The sequence below is a fragment of the Haliaeetus albicilla genome, chromosome 20 (assembly GCF_947461875.1).
Source record: "Haliaeetus albicilla chromosome 20, bHalAlb1.1, whole genome shotgun sequence".
Taxonomy (NCBI): domain Eukaryota; kingdom Metazoa; phylum Chordata; class Aves; order Accipitriformes; family Accipitridae; genus Haliaeetus; species Haliaeetus albicilla.
In genome coordinates this window covers 4,532,327-4,548,782 of record NC_091502.1, presented here as the reverse complement: position 1 = coordinate 4,548,782, position 16,456 = coordinate 4,532,327, and the positions used below count along the sequence as shown (strand labels likewise).

The 16,456-nt window shown below is 46.5% G+C and overlaps 1 protein-coding gene and 1 long non-coding RNA gene across 3 annotated transcripts in view; one reads left to right on the top strand and one right to left on the bottom strand.

Moving 5' to 3' along the window:
* The window catches only part of SLC7A1 (solute carrier family 7 member 1), a 52,477-nt gene extending 48,371 nt beyond the window's left edge, over positions 1-4,106 (bottom strand). For both annotated transcript variants that reach the window (XM_069808072.1, XM_069808071.1), the window contains exon 1: positions 3,962-4,106. The gene's annotated coding sequence lies outside the window, so the exon portion shown is untranslated. The remainder of the gene's footprint in view (positions 1-3,961) is intronic.
* On the top strand, positions 3,495-5,766 carry LOC138690143 (uncharacterized). The gene is made up of 2 exons (XR_011328944.1): positions 3,495-3,996; positions 4,414-5,766. It is a non-coding gene; the product is annotated as an uncharacterized lncRNA (long non-coding RNA).
* The last annotated feature ends 10,690 nt before the right edge of the window (positions 5,767-16,456 follow it).

The window sequence follows — 16,456 nt, the reverse complement described above, 5'->3', positions numbered from 1 at the left end:
AAAAACACAGAAACTCAAAAATGTACTTGGAACCAAAAATCTCACAGTATTTTATTTTGGAAACTCTGAAATAAGGCACTTCTGTATCAGACGCCACTCTCAGGATTTACAACCCACGACCTCGGTGGTCTCCAGCGGAGTCAGGGACCCTGGCAAGAGCAGCAGCTGCTGACCCACCATCAAAGGAAGGCAGCTCCAGCCAATGCTGTCAGGGCGAGTGGGGTTCTGAGGTTTCTACAAACTGCAGCAGGAAGGTGGGAGCCCGAGCTCCTGATCCCTGACACCCCCAAACTGCCCAGGAACCACAGACAGTTGTCAGGAATCCTGCAACCAGTGCACCTATCATAGGGCAGGTGATAGCCCCCATGTTTTGTTTGACCAGGAGATTCAGCTATGCTTTTTTCTTTCCTTTTTTTTTTTCTTTCCTTTTTTTTTTTTTTTTGGTAGGTTTAAGTAGCCAGTGACATTGCAACAATGGCACCAAGGAGGGAGTGCTCAAGTACCAGAACAAACCCACCTGCAGCGCAAAGAGCCATGGCTCTTTCCAGAGTCACTGAGGCATCCGAGAACCTCAAAAGTTCATTGAGATAAACACTTAGACATTTATAGTGCAGACTTTTACATCCAAGCTAATGCCCCCTAATGTCAGTGGAAAGCAGCTTCCCGGTCACGACTCATCTGCTTTAGCATACTGGGCTGAGAGAAATCATATCCCAGGAATAGTCAGCCAGAGGAGGGGTTAGATAACATGAGTCAGGACTGAATACCTTGGATATAGATGACCACATTTGGCCAGATGAGCTCTGCCTTCAACACGATTCAGCACGACAGATTTGCAAGGATTTTGGCCCTAGGATAACGAAGGATGAGGATATAGCAGGTAATGGAAAAAACCCTAGGATACTGCCAAACACACCAACGTAGATAGCAGGGAAGATCCACCCTGGGTTACTAAATCTGGATCAGTATTGACTGGAGTTGACCCCAACCAACTCTGCCCAGAACCACTGAACTAGTTCTCCACACTGCCCAGCCTCCTGGTTCTGCTGGTCAATGCCACTAGTTTCTCAACATACTTGGTTAAGTCAGCAGGACTTCTTAGCTCATCCTCCAGGAGAGGCAAAGGGGGTCTGCCACATCCTCATCTGCCCTTTGGCACCACGGTGGCTCAGCCATTAAACCTCACCCAGAATCAAGCCAGCACCCACCTGGCACATCTGCTGCCAAAGTAAATCACCCTCTTTTCCTCCTGCCCCGCTCCACACTGATGCTTTTAGCATCACAGATACGGGCCAAGAGAAGAGAATTAAAGTCACCACTTTGTATTCTACTCTCCGAAAGCTGGGATACAACTGGAAGCGACATTTCTGAAAGGCCACTGAAGTCTCATTAACCTGTCGTGGTGGATCAAGGTTGAGGAACTTGACAGATCAAGGGCGAACAAGAGGTAGTAGAGGCAGTAATTGCAATGAGATCCCTGCCATCCTTCACCTGAAGCATTTTTTTCCCCATCTTCTTTCCCACCTGAGACTAAACAATGACTGTGACACCTTTTTGTCCTCCCTCTTGCACAGACCAGACCATCAACTGCACTCAACACCAGCTAGATTGGCACGCATCAGCCTTCACTCACGTTGTCACACAACCTAAACCAGAGACACAGAGCTCAGCCACACCACCATGTGGGGAGGAACCCTACCTGAAATCTGGCAGTAGACCACACAGGAAAAAAGAGGAAGGAAAGAAAAGGAAAAAAAAAAAAAAAAAAAAGAGGGAGTGACAAAGGTTTTGACAAAAATACAACTCAGAGCTGCTTACTCTGATAACTGGTTAGATTAAAGACTTAAAAGTTCCCTCTTTTGTCTAAGCTAATTCATTCTTTATAGCAAATCCTTTTCCCTCCACGTGGAGTCAAGAGCATTTTGCATATGTGCAATCACACATCTCTCCCACACTCACAACCGAACTGCTTGAATTAGCAGCCTAGCTGGCCTCAGGTTTCCGTTACAGCCCACCCAAAACAAGGAGTGCCTTCTGAACACATCTCCTCGCTGATAAGCACAAGCCTACGAGCAGCAAGGCTCAAAACTTTACACATCCAGCAAACTGGCCTAAGTCAGGGACTAAACACCCAGTAGTCCTCCTGCTCAGGAAATGGGTTTATTTCAAAGCAAATATGACTACCTAAAACATGCATGCGGTGGAGCACAGTCAAGGTCTGTCCCCTTCAGATTGCTCAAAATGCAAGATACTCAAAATACTTGAAAGCAAAATAACCTTCGAGAGCTGTGGCAATCAACGAGCTCGTTCCTTCTTTGTGCCAGGGTCGACACTTGCAGCTATGCAGTTCCTCCCCTTTTGCATTAGATGGAAATCCTGTCTAAAAGACATTTTGGTTGACTGCTGAAGGCCACAGAAGTCCACAGAGTACCTGACCAGAAAGGTAAGTTTCTGCCTGTTCTCTCCAAGTGTTCATTGTATTTGCCTCTGACTTGCAGACAGCAAACAGCCGAGCATCACTGAGTGAATAGCTTCAAGAGGCAGAGCTGTCCCACCGCAGAGGGGCCCGCACGACACCTCCACGCATGACCACGTCTTCCCCGCTTGCCCCCATGGCTTAGCAGAGCCCAGCGAGGTGGGCAGAGGGAGGCAGGGTGTCCACTGGTTCACCCAAAGTTGGACATCACCACGAGGTTGTTGCTCAAGTACAAAGTTAACGGTTGTCAATGACCACACGTAGGTGGCAAAACCACCCAGCTAAGAGACAGTTAACTCATAAAGCTGCAGCACTGCGATCGCCTCGGCTCTTCTCTTCTCGGCCTGGATCTGCAGCCTCTGAACTCTTAAGAGCTGCAACTGCCTTTCTGAGTCTGTACAGCACCTATGACGATGACACCCTGCTCCAAAACTAAGGCTTCTAGCAGCTGACAACACAACTAGCATTTCTGTACGTTGTCCCAATCCCTCTGTCCAGCCTCAGCTACACACAAAACCCCTCTTGAGGTTTTTTAGTGGGTTTCCCACCTGCCCCAAACATTCACACATGCATATGCAAAAAAGAAACCCATCTGTCAGTCAGGCCAGCTGCCTGCAAAATGCTGACGAACAAAATGGAAAGAAGTGTCTGCCCTTGTTCCACCGGAACAGGTTCAGGAACAGCAGACAGCAGCAACTCGCAGGGTACGGGGCTGACTCGAGCGCTACAAGCGATACCTGCATTTTCAGTAAATTCTCGGCCTCTTTTGCAGTTTGAAAGAGCAAGCAAAGCACAGCAGCCCCTCAGGAGCTATCCCGGACGCGGAAAGACCATCCGGCAAGCGGCCCAACGGTTTCTCCTTGACACCTGGGCCTTCACCTCCCGGCAAAGCACGCCCTCCGCGGCACCGCTTGCCTTGCAAAGCAAAAATTAAGCAAAAAAAAAAAAAAAACCAAACCAAAAAAACGGGTTAGCTGGGAAACATGCGTGCGCTCGTGAGTGTCCCAACTCTGCCCTGGAAGAGGGAAAGCGTGGCCGTAGGCGGCAATGCCCACCTCCGCAGGGGCACAGGCTCCGGCAGCGCCCGGGCACCGACGATGGCAGGTCCCATCCCCGCACCGAGCAAAGGGCCCTTCCCGCCGGGCGTCCCCGGTGGGTTTTTTTTGGGGGGGGGGGGATGCCAGGCTCACCGGAGGGGCTGGGATACCGCCCCGCCAGCGCCGGGGGAGGCGAGGGATGGCTCCCAGCAAGGCTGCGGGAAGGACCTGCCGGGAACCGCTAAAGGAAGCTACGGAGAGAAAATGGAGGCGGCGGCTCTTTTGGCGGGAGGGGAGACGGCGAGGCCCCGGGAGCCGTCCGCGCCGCCCCAGTTGCATCATGCAAAATGGACGCCGCCGCCTATCGCCGCCGCCACCCGCCCCGGTCCCGGTTTTACCGACCCCCGGCCCTCTCTCACCCGCCGTCGAGGCGGGCCCCGGCACTCACCCGCGCCGCGGTCGGAGCAGCCCCGGCGGGCTGAGGTGAGGCGAGGCGAGGTGAGGCGAGGCGGCGCAACGGCTCCAGGGCAGCCCCCCGTTCGCCCGCCGCTTTAACACCTCCGGCGCCGGCCGCCCGGCTCCGCCTCCGCCGCTGTAATGACAGAGGCCGAACGGCGGGCGAGGCCGCCGCCGCGGGGTCCTTCCGGCGGTGGGGCCGGGCGGCAGCCCCCGGGGTGGGGGGGAGAGGGCATTGCCGGCGGCAGAGCTGGGGAACCTGCAGGGTTTTTGGTTAACCGGAGGACGGCGTGGGCTGGGGATGGCCGAGGGAGCGGGGAGGAGGTCACCGCGGCAAGAAGAAGGGGCTCGCTCCTGGCAGGTAGGTTACAGGTGAGCGCTTCGTGCTGGGGTTAGTTCAGCTTGGACTCAAAACCGGCTTTTTTTTTATTTTTGTCCCCCAAGGACTCTACGGGAATGGGAACTGAAGGGCTGGGTCCAACCACGCTCGCCACGCTCTGACGGCTGGCGAACTTCTGGAGAACGTGGCTGAACGAGCGACGCGGGGACGAAATGGGCGCCGTTGGTTAAAGGCGGACGCCGGTGGACCTGGGTTAGGTTTTTGAGCTTGCCTCCCGCGAAGCGTCGTGCCCCCAACCAAGGAAATAGGCTGTTGACGAAATTGCCGTGGCTGCCCCCGAAACTGGGGCGAACGGTCAAAAAGAGCTGTGGATGTTGGAAGGGGAACAGCGCGGGGTCTGTGCCGGGCTTGGTCAAATCCCTTTTCCATCACCATTCGTAAGGGCTGTGGCGAGACCACTATGGGGAAAGTTTCAAGCGTGCTGCCCCATGGGACAGCATATGAATATGGATCTTGGATGAAGTGGAATTCTAGAAAGGAGGAGAGTGATAGTTTAGGAAAGAAAACCAAATAAGCAGTGGGGAACAGCTGGCTGAGCAGCCAGTTAGAAAAAGGTCTGGCGTTTACAGTGGATCCCAAAAGTCATGTGAGCCTACTGCATGGTACTAATGCAAAAAAAAACCCAACAAACCAACCACAAACCCCGCCCAAAACAACTGTATCTTTCTTGTAGAGCATCTTAATGGAAAAGTATGTACAATGTAGAAAGTAATTATGAAGCTGTAATCAATAGTGCTGAAACCTCAGCTGGAGTACTGTGCTTATTTTGACATATAACCATAAATACACCTACTTGGGGGAGTCCTGAAAAAAAAGCTGATAAGAAACACATTCATTCATGAAAAGCTGAAGGAATTGTTTTTCTTTTCCAGAACAAAGGCAGAACAGTAGAACAATCCTTCAGTGAATAAACAGACAAAGGCATAAACAATAAAGAAATCATTTAATGTCAATTACGACCGCACCACGCTCATTAATGATTACCCACTGGAAAGGCTGGGGAAGGCTGGAGGACATTTTGGGGTGTGCATTCACAGAAAGCCTTCGAACGATGTTTTGCTGCCGTGTTTCTTCCAACAGCTGCTCCACGTGAGACGCACAGCTATACCTGTCATGTTGCAGTCTGCTTCTGCCTGTCACTGCCATAGAGCCCTGCTTCATCTCCTGTGCTTATTAACAGATGTGGTTGCATAAATGAGGGGAGTGGTGGTCTGAGATTATGCCTCCTAAAATTGTTCAGGGAAAAGAAAACCTCTTTTTATGCCAAGCTGAGGTACCCAAGAACACCAGGTACAAATTAAGAGGCAAGAAAACAACCAAACAATTGTTTGGTGATTTCTCTTCTTTTTGCTAGAATTAAGAAATTCTGTATTTAAAAATAATTTGTTGCACCTCAATCGTTCATTGTTTTTTTTTACTGAGCAGTTGGTCAGCCCATCCTAGCTCATTTTCATCTGGGAACCCGGGAATGGCATGATTCCCTGTGTTCTCTGCTATCCCAGACCGTGTTGCTGTGATCATCCAGGTGAGTAAACATCCAGCCAAAGGACAGGCTGCAGACCTGGCACAGACTGGTCGTGTCTCACGGTCAGGCTGTATGTAGGCGTCCTGACTGACTTGTAAAGGAAGTCCTGTCTGCTGATGGGGCTGCAAAGGTAACACCTGAACAAAACCGAGGAGGATCTGAAGCCGTATGCTCAGAGCTTGGTTGTGGGAGGTGCTGGGTGGCAGTTTTCATGCTGCACTCGCTCGGGTTACGTGAACTGTGTGCAATAGAAAAGGAATGGACTGGAAGGAAGGGAGGAAGGGAAAGATTATTCATTCTGCAGTTCAGGTTCCTCGGAGAAGATGTGGCAGCACCAAGAGCTGAGCAAGTGGAATTGCCAACATCCAAGCTAGCTCCCCCAAGCAAACTTCATAGCCAACAGACAAGGAAAAGCCTAAAACAGGTCAGCTGAATATCACCCTGAGAGTCTCTAGTTTACTCCCCAACACTAAAGTAAGCTCGCAGCAGCGAACTTCGATGCTGATATCTGTATTACAGACATCCGCAATTAACTGAAATGAGTCCCATTCCTGAACTCCTTTCTAGAGTTCACTCCTGGAGCTCAGGCTTTTCCTGGGATTAGCTCTAAGGCTGAGATTTCTGACGGAAGGCCACCATGAAATAAAACAAGCTACATGAATGAAATACCACTACTGATTGCTCCAGTACCACCTGCTACTGTTTAATTGAGAGGTGATATTATCATCGCCTTCAGTATTTTGGTTGTGTACAACATAGGTTCATCCAGGCTATGCTGGGGAGCAGATTAAGAACCCTGAGGGACATCTGGATACAGCAGCAGTCATAGATAAAAGAGATCCATCTCCCCTAACCTTAGGCATCTACGGTACAGATAACTCCACATGAGCACATCAGAATAGCTTCTCTTATAATCAGTGCACAAAAGCAGGCATTTGTGGAGCACATCTCATAAATCTTAAGTACAGCTGCCTGGACCACACCAATAGTCCATCTAGACCAATGTGCCGTTCCTGAGAACGGTCTGAGCAGATCTGTGGGGAAACTATGATAAAGCAAACGCATGAAGATACTTCCTTAGAACACTCTCTTGATCTCAAAAAATTTGCAACTGAGGCAGCATAGGCATCCTTGTATGTAGTAGCTGTTGACATCCTTCATTTTCCATTAAACTCTCCAGATTCCCCTGGTCTCATGCAAATTGTTAGCATTTACAACATCCCATGACACGAAATTCCACTGCTTTACTACATGTAGCTTCAAATACTACACCATTTTGTTTCTTTTGAACTTACTACTTGCTAGCTTTCTTTTTCTTACACTGGAGAAGACAGTGAAAAATTGATCCCTACTTCCATCTCTGTGTTTTGCAGGCTTTTATCATAGAATGATTTGCATTAAAAGGGACCTTAAAGATCATCTAGTTCCAACCCCCTGCCATGGGCAGGGACACCTTCCACTAGACCAGGTTGCTCAAAGCCCCATCCAACCTGGCCTTGAACACTGCCAGGGATTCAGCATCCACAACCTCTCTGGGCAACCTATTCCACTGCCTTACCACCCTCACAGTGAAGAACTTCTTCCTTACATCTAATCTAAATCTACCCTCTTCCAGTTTAAAGCCATTACCCCTTGTCCCATCACTACATGCCCTTGTAAAAAAATCCCTCTCCAGCTTTCTTGTAGACCCCCGTTAGGTACTGGAAGGCTGCTGTAAGGTCTCCCTGGAGCCTTCTCCAGGCTGGACAACCCCAACTCTCTCAGCCTGTCCTAATAGGAGAGGTGCTCCAGCCCCCTGATCATCTTCATGGCCCTCTTCTGGACTCGTTCCAGCAGGTGCATGTCCTTCTTATGTTGGGGGACCCAGAGCTGGATGCAGTACTCCAGGTGGGGTCTTAGGAGAGCAGAGGGGCAGAATCCCCTCCCTTGACCTGCTGGTCACGCTTCGTTTGATGCAGCCCAGGATACAGTTGGCTTTCTGGGCTGCGAACGCACATTGCCAGGTCATGTTGAGCTTCTTGTCAACCAACACCCCTAATCCCTTCTCCTCAGGGCTGCTCTCAATCCATTCTCTGCCCAGCCTGTATTTGTGGTTGGGATTGCCCTGACCCATGTGCAGGACCTTGCAAGATCTTCCTTTCTAGTCTGAGAACTCCTAGTCAACATAGTCATCTTTTCCATGGAAGCTGTTTCATGCCTTTGATCATCCTCTGCCCTTCCTGAACCTCTTCTTATCTCATTCTGAGGTAGATGCCTAAAGTGCACCAGATGAATCATAGTCTAGAAAGATCTGGCTGCATCCCAGCCATCTACTGGGAATGGTCCCTGGCCCATACCATCCTCCAAACCATGCCTGTGTATTGTTCAAGACAGTGCTAGTTGCCCCAGGACAAAACTGTGCCAGGGACCACACAGAACAGTGTGACATTGACTCTGTCTATACTTGTAAGTTAAACAAAGCTAAGGAATATTCATGGAACGTAATCACCTTTTGGCTAAATTTTCTAAAAGGCCCGTGGCACAGTTTTCATCTATGCCAACTAACAGTGTCCCAAATAATCCTTAGACACAAGAGCTATCAGCACAAACCTGTGGCCGTTCCCTGTTTACAGATAACCACCCTGTTTTGGAGGGCAAGAGGATTTAACAGTGTGGACATTAACCATTCTGTTCCATAAGCATTTTCTGTCTTGGGCAAACTTAATAGTCTAATATAAAAGCAGTCAATACGGCTGCTCATGGAATAGTGCTTAGGGACATGCCCTAGTCCTGTTTAACTAAAGAGTACGGATGTGGCTGAGATGTGTGACATTAAGCATAAGATGAATACTGTCTTGCCTACCATGAGAGCATGACAGAAAATGCAGTGGGCTGGGCAGATCTGCTGTGACTAAGCAGTTGTACATTCCCTGCAGAATTTATGTAGCCAAATATGAAGATGTAAGAGAATGTGTACCAGGGAAAATGGAAAGACTGGAGAGGTGGATGCATTTTTCAAAAGGTTTGGCTTCACAAAGTCCAGGCACCACCTCAATCTGGGCACTCTCAGCGTGACGTGGGTGGGAAACCACCATGGCTACAGCAATGACTGAATGCCTTCCCTTCCATAAGCACACACAAACCAGCCAACTGCATGGTGTCAGAGCAAGGAACTAGGCTCTGCTCTCCAGCAGAAGGCACCGCAACCTCCAAAGTTGCATACAGTGTGCACCCCGGAGGTAAAACATCAGAGCAAGAGGGGAGGGTCTGGAAGCTGCACCCGTTTCCCATGCTCAGGGGCTGAAACATAGCTCTCCTGCTTTTCAAGAGCAGCGTGCCAGGTTGGATTTTCCTTTTTCCAAATTAGAGCTAAGTGTGTCGGAAGAAAGCTTTGGAGCAAAGAGACACTGCCTTTCAAAGAGCCAAAATGCTGGTGGTATCGTTACTCTGGCTGAGGTGGTCCCTCCCAATTCCCACAGCATTTGAGTCTTTGTGGGAGCTGCAGATGCTCTCTCATAAACACCTTTCTTGATCCGCTCTGGCAGCAGTCCTGCTAGGTGCCACACAGTTGGCATAAGGTGAGTATTTGCCGTCTATGGCAGAAGCCTCTGTCCTGAAGGCTCCACAATGTTGGTTGCAGAGGATCTACATTGCAGCAGAGAGTCCATGGGCTGGAGAGTGGAATTCCACCCTTGGACCTCCCAGTCCCATCTGAGGACTTATGTTGTGTTTGAGAAAAGTGATGCTCAACCTAGACATTCTAGTCACCCTTACGTTTGTAATTAACAGCATGTTCACTGATGGTATCGTAGTGACAGGTAAGGCAAGTCTCTAAAGCAGTTTTAAAATGCACCTTATTGCAATATACAGAATAAATCAAATGAACTCTGATGATCTGTTTATCTGTCTCTTTTCCTTCTCTTGCTTGGTCGTAGGAGGGACTTGCTCCTTTCCAAGTTATTCAGCCTTACAATAATAACTGCTGGCAAATAAAATTATTGAAGGATAATTGTGAACAGGTATTTCCATTTCAGTGGGAGGATTTTCTTTCCTGCTTTGGCCAGAGTAACACTCTCATGTTTCATCGTTTATTCCATTCCTTTTTTCTCTGCTTGTGCACTGGTGAATTCAGTACTAGTTCAGGGACCCAGGAATCAAAGGAGATGCATCAAACAAAGCTGATACAACAAGAGCTGGGCCAAGAGGTCACCTTTGAGTCGGACAGTGGATTTTAAAGTCCTCTTGGCCAAATTTTATTCCTGCAATGCTGAAAACAAGGAGAGATGTGACTGCCAAGAATGGAGTGGCTCCAGACTTAAGACAGTGAAACGGCAAGGAGAAGGGTGTTCTATGTGTTTTCGTAATTTTGTTATAAATCTAAAGAGATGCCTTGGAATGTGCTTGGCCAAAGCTGTGGGAGGTGGTGGTGTAATACAAGGCTTTTTGTGCTCATTTACAGCCAATTTTTATCTGAAGCTACCACCCTCAATCCCACCCTTTTCTCTGTAATCTTTTCTTAAAATAACCAGAGCTAACATCCTGTTAGTGCTTTGGGTTAGTCCCATTCTTAGCAAAGTTGTTCTTTCACCTGCTAATACGCTTGGGCTAGTTTTCTCATTCATCTTCTCCCTCTTTTTTTTCTTTTTCCCATTAGGACTTCATGGGTGTAGCGGACTTCCTTCAGAATCTTGTGTTTATTTGGGGGGAAGCAGGCCATGATTTTACTGGAAATTATTAGTGTAATTCATGTGGTTTGTGCTCTATGAAAGTGCCAGAGATGAAAAAGACTTTTGTACTTTCTGCTCTTGAAAGATCATTGTTTCTGGCAAAGTCATTTAGCATTTTCCAAGCTGTGAAATGATATCACTCACAGGCAAAACACAGAAAAGGCTACATCCAGGCATGCCAGAGGATACTGAGAAATGCTAAGACAATTTTCTAGGGAAAACCACAGTGTCTGTGGCATATGTTGTCCTTTTGGCTCTGTACATTTATTAAAAGTTGAGGAATAGGCTGGATTCAAATGGACTTTCCATATGTTAGAGAACAGGTGGTTTAGTTTTCATTTTCAGGGAATTTTGGTGGGTTTTTAAGTGAAAATTGAATAGCATATTTAAAACCAGTAAAAAATAAATCCTCAGAAATAAGGTATTCAAGACCTACAAACCATACAGCTATATAGTCTTACCATAGTTGACCACAGTCTTACTGTTGACATCCTGTAAATCATGTTACACTTAGCAGATTCATCACATCTCATATGCACAGCAAGAAACTCCAGCTGATCACCTCCTGGACCCCATTCTTCTGTAGCTAAGCCTGTAAGTAGCTCACTCATTGGCAGGACAGGACCAGACTTTTTTCCCCCTGCACCAAGTACAGATGGTTCCTGACAAGCCATGCCCCATGGGAGAAGGAGCCTCACCCCAGAAGGACCCTCATCACAATCTGTTGCAGGACTCACCTTGTCACACTCTTCTTCTGTGTGCTGGAGGCAAAGACACTGGAGAAGGGCCATGTGACCTCTCCTGGGAACATGTCAGAGTCTTGATTTATGGGTAAGTGGATAAAACATTCATTTTACCACCTGAAGAGACACCTCTAACTCTGCTGAAGTCAATGTAAAGTACCCACTGAGTGATTTTCAACCTGAATTTCCACCTCAAATTATATGCTGGGATTTGTCCGTTCCACTTGGCCAGGCCTTTGTCCTGCTTCTTATTAGTGGAAACCATCTTCCTCCAGGGCTGGGGAAGAATTAAATCCTATAATATCTTTTCCTAAGCAAACAAGAGCAAATATAATGCCTATGATTTATTTAAATTCAAGGGGACCCAAAAGCTGTCAGGTTTTGGGGTGTTTTTCCCATGTAAATAGTAGTAGGGCCAGGCAAGAAACATCCCAAAGTTCAGCCTTAGAGATAAAGCATTTCTCCTGTGAGGGTCAGCCCTATGATTCAAAATATTGGTTCAAGTCACCCTCACATAGGTCTGTGGATCTTCATTATCACACACAAAAATACATTAATGAATGAACTACAGGTGAAAGGGAGATTGTAAATATTTTTTTTGTTGCTATATATCTCAAGACCCAAATCAATGTCAGCCCAGAATTATGCATCGGAAGAATTTTGAGTTGGCCAAAACTGTGTTTTAGGGGGAACAAAATTATTCAAATCACAGGAATTCCTTCCAGGTCCTGTTTGCCTCCTCCTCTACAGTGGTACCCTGACAAATTTCAACTGAATTTGGAGAAAAAACAGTTTCATTCCCTTGCTCTCAGCTGACAGGCTACATCCAACTCCTGCAGTTCTCCCACTCCCTCTCCACAGGTAAAACTCTCAGCTGGGAAACTAGAAGCAAGGGGAAAGGGTGCTTTGTGGTTTACAGTATGCACCAGTGTTTACAGTGTGCGTGTGTGTGTGAAGGCGGAAGGTGTTGACTGGGTGTTCTTTGCATTCCTGGACCAAATGACACCGGTAATCAAGGAGTTTTTCTTGTAACTGGGAGGGACTGAAGCCCATGACGCATGTGATTTCTTACACTTTTAGTTTCCTATCTTGTTCCTTGCTTGTTGTAACACCTTCTTCTTATGCCTTGACAAACTCCGGCATGCCCTGGTCTTACACAACCAAAATGCTGCAAAAACATCCCCCTTCCTAGCCAGGAATACTAACCTCATGATTCTCTCTTTGCAGCCCTTCACTATTTCTCTTTGTAACTTGTACGAAAGAGAACCTGCTGGTCTGCACTGCACAAGGCTTTGCAGGGCCTCATATCCCCTTTGGTATGTACAGATTGATTTCCACCTCTGATCCACCACGGGGCCACACAACTGTGGCTAAGTCTCTTGGTGCTGTAGCAATAAAAATAACAAGCACTGTTCCGGCTAGTAAGTCCCTTTCTTCATAGGATGAAGACAAATCAACAGAACCAAAGGATCCCAGCCAAATCAATAGAACTGTCATTGGAAACTCCAAGCTGTTCACTTTCCGCTATCTCCCAACTTTGATCTAAGCAAGTTTTATCAAAGCAATCCATTAAAAGAAATACCAAAATAAAACTGATCCCAAGATGGATCCTGAAGGAACTGCAGTAGAACTCTCCTCCAGGTCGGTAGTCCTCTTTCAACACAGTCAACGTCATCTCCCTTCTCATTAGTTTCTTACTGCCTCTCACCTTCCTTGCCATTTAGTTCATGTACTAACCCTTTCTTCAGTTCAGCCAGTTTGCAAGGCAGCAGTGTATCATTTACTTTACTGCAGTCCAAATAGATTAGATATGCTGCATTTCTCTTGTCTAGAAAGTTATTTGCTTTAATCAAAGAGACCAAATGGTCTCCTTTTGTGATCTCATTTGCCTTTGTGTTCCATTTTTAATTTAAATCCATACCTTCAAAAGGTGTCTTAAGACCTTGTGTACTACTAAAATCAGAGTCTCATGACTGCTACTCCTCTGGTTGTGTAGTACCACCCTTAATTTAAAAAAAACTGTAATGAAAATCTTTACTTCCAGATTTTCAATTACATGCTCACATCTTTTCACAGCTCTGGGATGGAGATAATCTGCTAGCATATATTAAAATCTGTAGGTTCTCTTCTAACAGTTTCATAGTCAAGTGAGTGCATCCCTGCTCCCAACAGCAATGCTGATTTGCCCTTCTCAATATCATTGCTGGAACTGCTGTCCAGTTAGTTAGGACAAAATCTAAAGAAGGACTTGGCATCCTAACATGCAACTTCAGTTGAGTAAAGGCATTCAGACCAGTGGTCCTAATCCTCTTCCAAACTCACAGAGGCTGATTAACTCAGATGCCATCTGATCAAATGACCCCCACCTTCCCATTAGTACTGAAGACCTAGTTACACCAGGAGCACTTGGAGAACTAACACAAAGTGTGAGCGCTGAGGTCAGATGGTGCTGGCAGGGCTTTTTAAAGCAGCAACCGAACCCCAAGAATCCCTCTGCCAATCTGACCGCCCTTGTGACAGAGAAAGTGCCGTGTTGCTTCTTTCTTGCTCTCCTTTTCCACACAGGATTCTTGCGTTCCTCTGAACCTAGGGGCTCTGCTTAAATGGGTGGATATAAAGTGCCATGCATCCTGCTGTCTAGAGAACTCTCCCAGCAAGCCAGACAAGAGCACGTTAAGTTGAGAAGGGTCTAAGTTTAGGTTATATGCAAGAAACCTTGAATATACTATGCAGGAGATTCCTACCACTTTAAGGAAAAAAAGCATCCAGTCCTTAATGGCCCCTGACAGTACATGACTGAGGGCATCCAAGATATCCTGGATATTTTTAATAGGGCCTGTAGTGATAGGACAAGGGGTAATGGTTTTAAACTAAAAGAGGGTAGATTCAGACTGGATGTAAGGAAGAAATTTTTTACGATGAGGGTGGTGAAACACTGGAACAGGTTGCCCAGAGAGGTGGTAGATGCCCCAACCATAGAAACATTCAAGATCAGGCTGGACAGGGCTATAAGCAACCTGATCTAGTTGATGATTTCCCTGTTCATTGCACGGAGGTTGGATGAGATGACCTTTAAAGTTCCCTTCCAACCCAAACCATTCTATGATTCTATCTCGGTAATGTCTCAGTCATTTAGATCATCCCAATCTCAGAGGCTAGACTTATGCTACTAAATAAAATGGGGTGTGTCCTGTTCCCTGCCCTTGAGGGCAAGCTGCACAGCACAACTTGAATCCACACAGCAAAACCCTCTTCTCCAAAACAAGTCCAAAGCAAGGTGCCATCTCCAAACTGCCCACTGGGAAGAGCAATCCCATGCTGTCCCATGAACTGTACCCAGGCATTGTCTGGGAGTCGGCTCTCTTGCACAGACCATACCTGTAGCAGGAACTATTAAACAGCATGGGCAATCATGGACTGGTACACCACCCTGGACCCTTACCACATTTTATTTACTAACACAGGTGTAGCCAGAGAGGCTGAAGCTTTGTTACAAACCTAGAACCAGACAACCCAGAGTTTTGGACAGGTGTCTTTAGCATTTCCTTACGAGCAGCTCAGACACCACACCGGTTGTGGTAGATTTTAGTCCTGGGAATGTAACTTTCTCTCATTTACTATACAAAGGAATAAGACATCTTCCTCAGCATTGTGAATTTTGTTCCCAGAGCCAAATTAACTTCCTGGCATTACAGCCCTGCATACCCTCTTGGGTCTGGCCCTTGATCTAAGTGTGATCCAAATACTGTGTTTGATCTCAGCCTCCTACTCTGTACACAGCAGCCCTACTTCCTCCTTTTTTAATTGTTTCTATTTATACAGTTACCCAACCTTTCAGCACTTATCTTCACAGATCTTTGCAAGGTCTAACTCAGCTTGAGTTTTGGCACTTGGTGCTGAATTCCTACATTTTCTGACCTTCAAAACATAGCTGCCTAGATCGACTGACCTCTTTATCCGTTCCCATAAACTGTTTACACCTAGCATCCTTCCTTGTGCAGTCATTCATCCAGGTAACTCTGGAGAACTTCCTCATTCATTTTTCTCTTGTTTAGCATGCAAATTCCAGAAAGATTTTCTTCCTCTGATGTAAACTCTTATACTCCTTCATATGCAACCCCTGAGCTTGTCAAACCGGTTAACTCCACTCACTGCTTTTCTTAAATTTCTTGAAATTTTCCCTGTGGAAAAAAAACCCCAAACCACGAAGTAGAAAGATTTTTTTTATCCTTTTTCCTATTCCATTTTAATGCTATGAACACTCTGATCCAAAATTATTTACTGTAACTAGTTCTTCTATAATATGTTCACTACTAAAACTACATCCAAAGTACATCCCCTTTTGCTTGTAGGGATAAGCAAGTGTATTATCACATGTCTTTATTCTTGAGTTTGCAGGTAGAACATTAAACTCTTGCGTATTGACAATTCACAGTAATATTTATTCTTGACATTAAAGAGTCATTAAAGGTCTAGAGTTTTATAAAAGAGGCCTCTAACACCATCTCATTTTTCCCCTTCACCATCCTTTCCCAGAGGATTTTGACTCAACTCATTCTGTTTTCTTCCTACTTTGTCTCAGTTTTCTTTATCATCTGTCACTGTATCATCATTCAGTAATGATCAAGAAGACAAATCCAATGGAGGGGATCATTAGGAAAGGAAGAGAGAGAAGTACAGAAAGCATTGCTATCACTCTGGTTTGCTCATGTCTTGAGAACTGTGCCCACATCTCAAAAAGAAGATACCAGAACCTGAAAGGTTCAGAGAAGGGCAGGATGGACATTAAAGATATGGAATGATTTACATGTAAGGAGTGGCTAAGTAGGCTTGAATTGTTCAGCTTCAGAAAGAGAGGACTGATTTCAGAAGATATGTTAACAGAGCTGTGAAATGAGTGGGAAAGTGGATCCCATGAGTCAATAGAGAGGGTGTTTGCTTCCCTTGCAGAACAAGAACCAGGAGCTGTCAAATGACACTAAGACAGCTTCAAAATTAAGAAGGAGGAGCAGCCCTTCTCACAGTGCCTGGTGGGTCTGTGGAGCGCTTCAGCAAACAGTGGCCAAGATGCAAAATGTATACAGGGGCATTGGACAAGTGCTTGGAAGAGGAA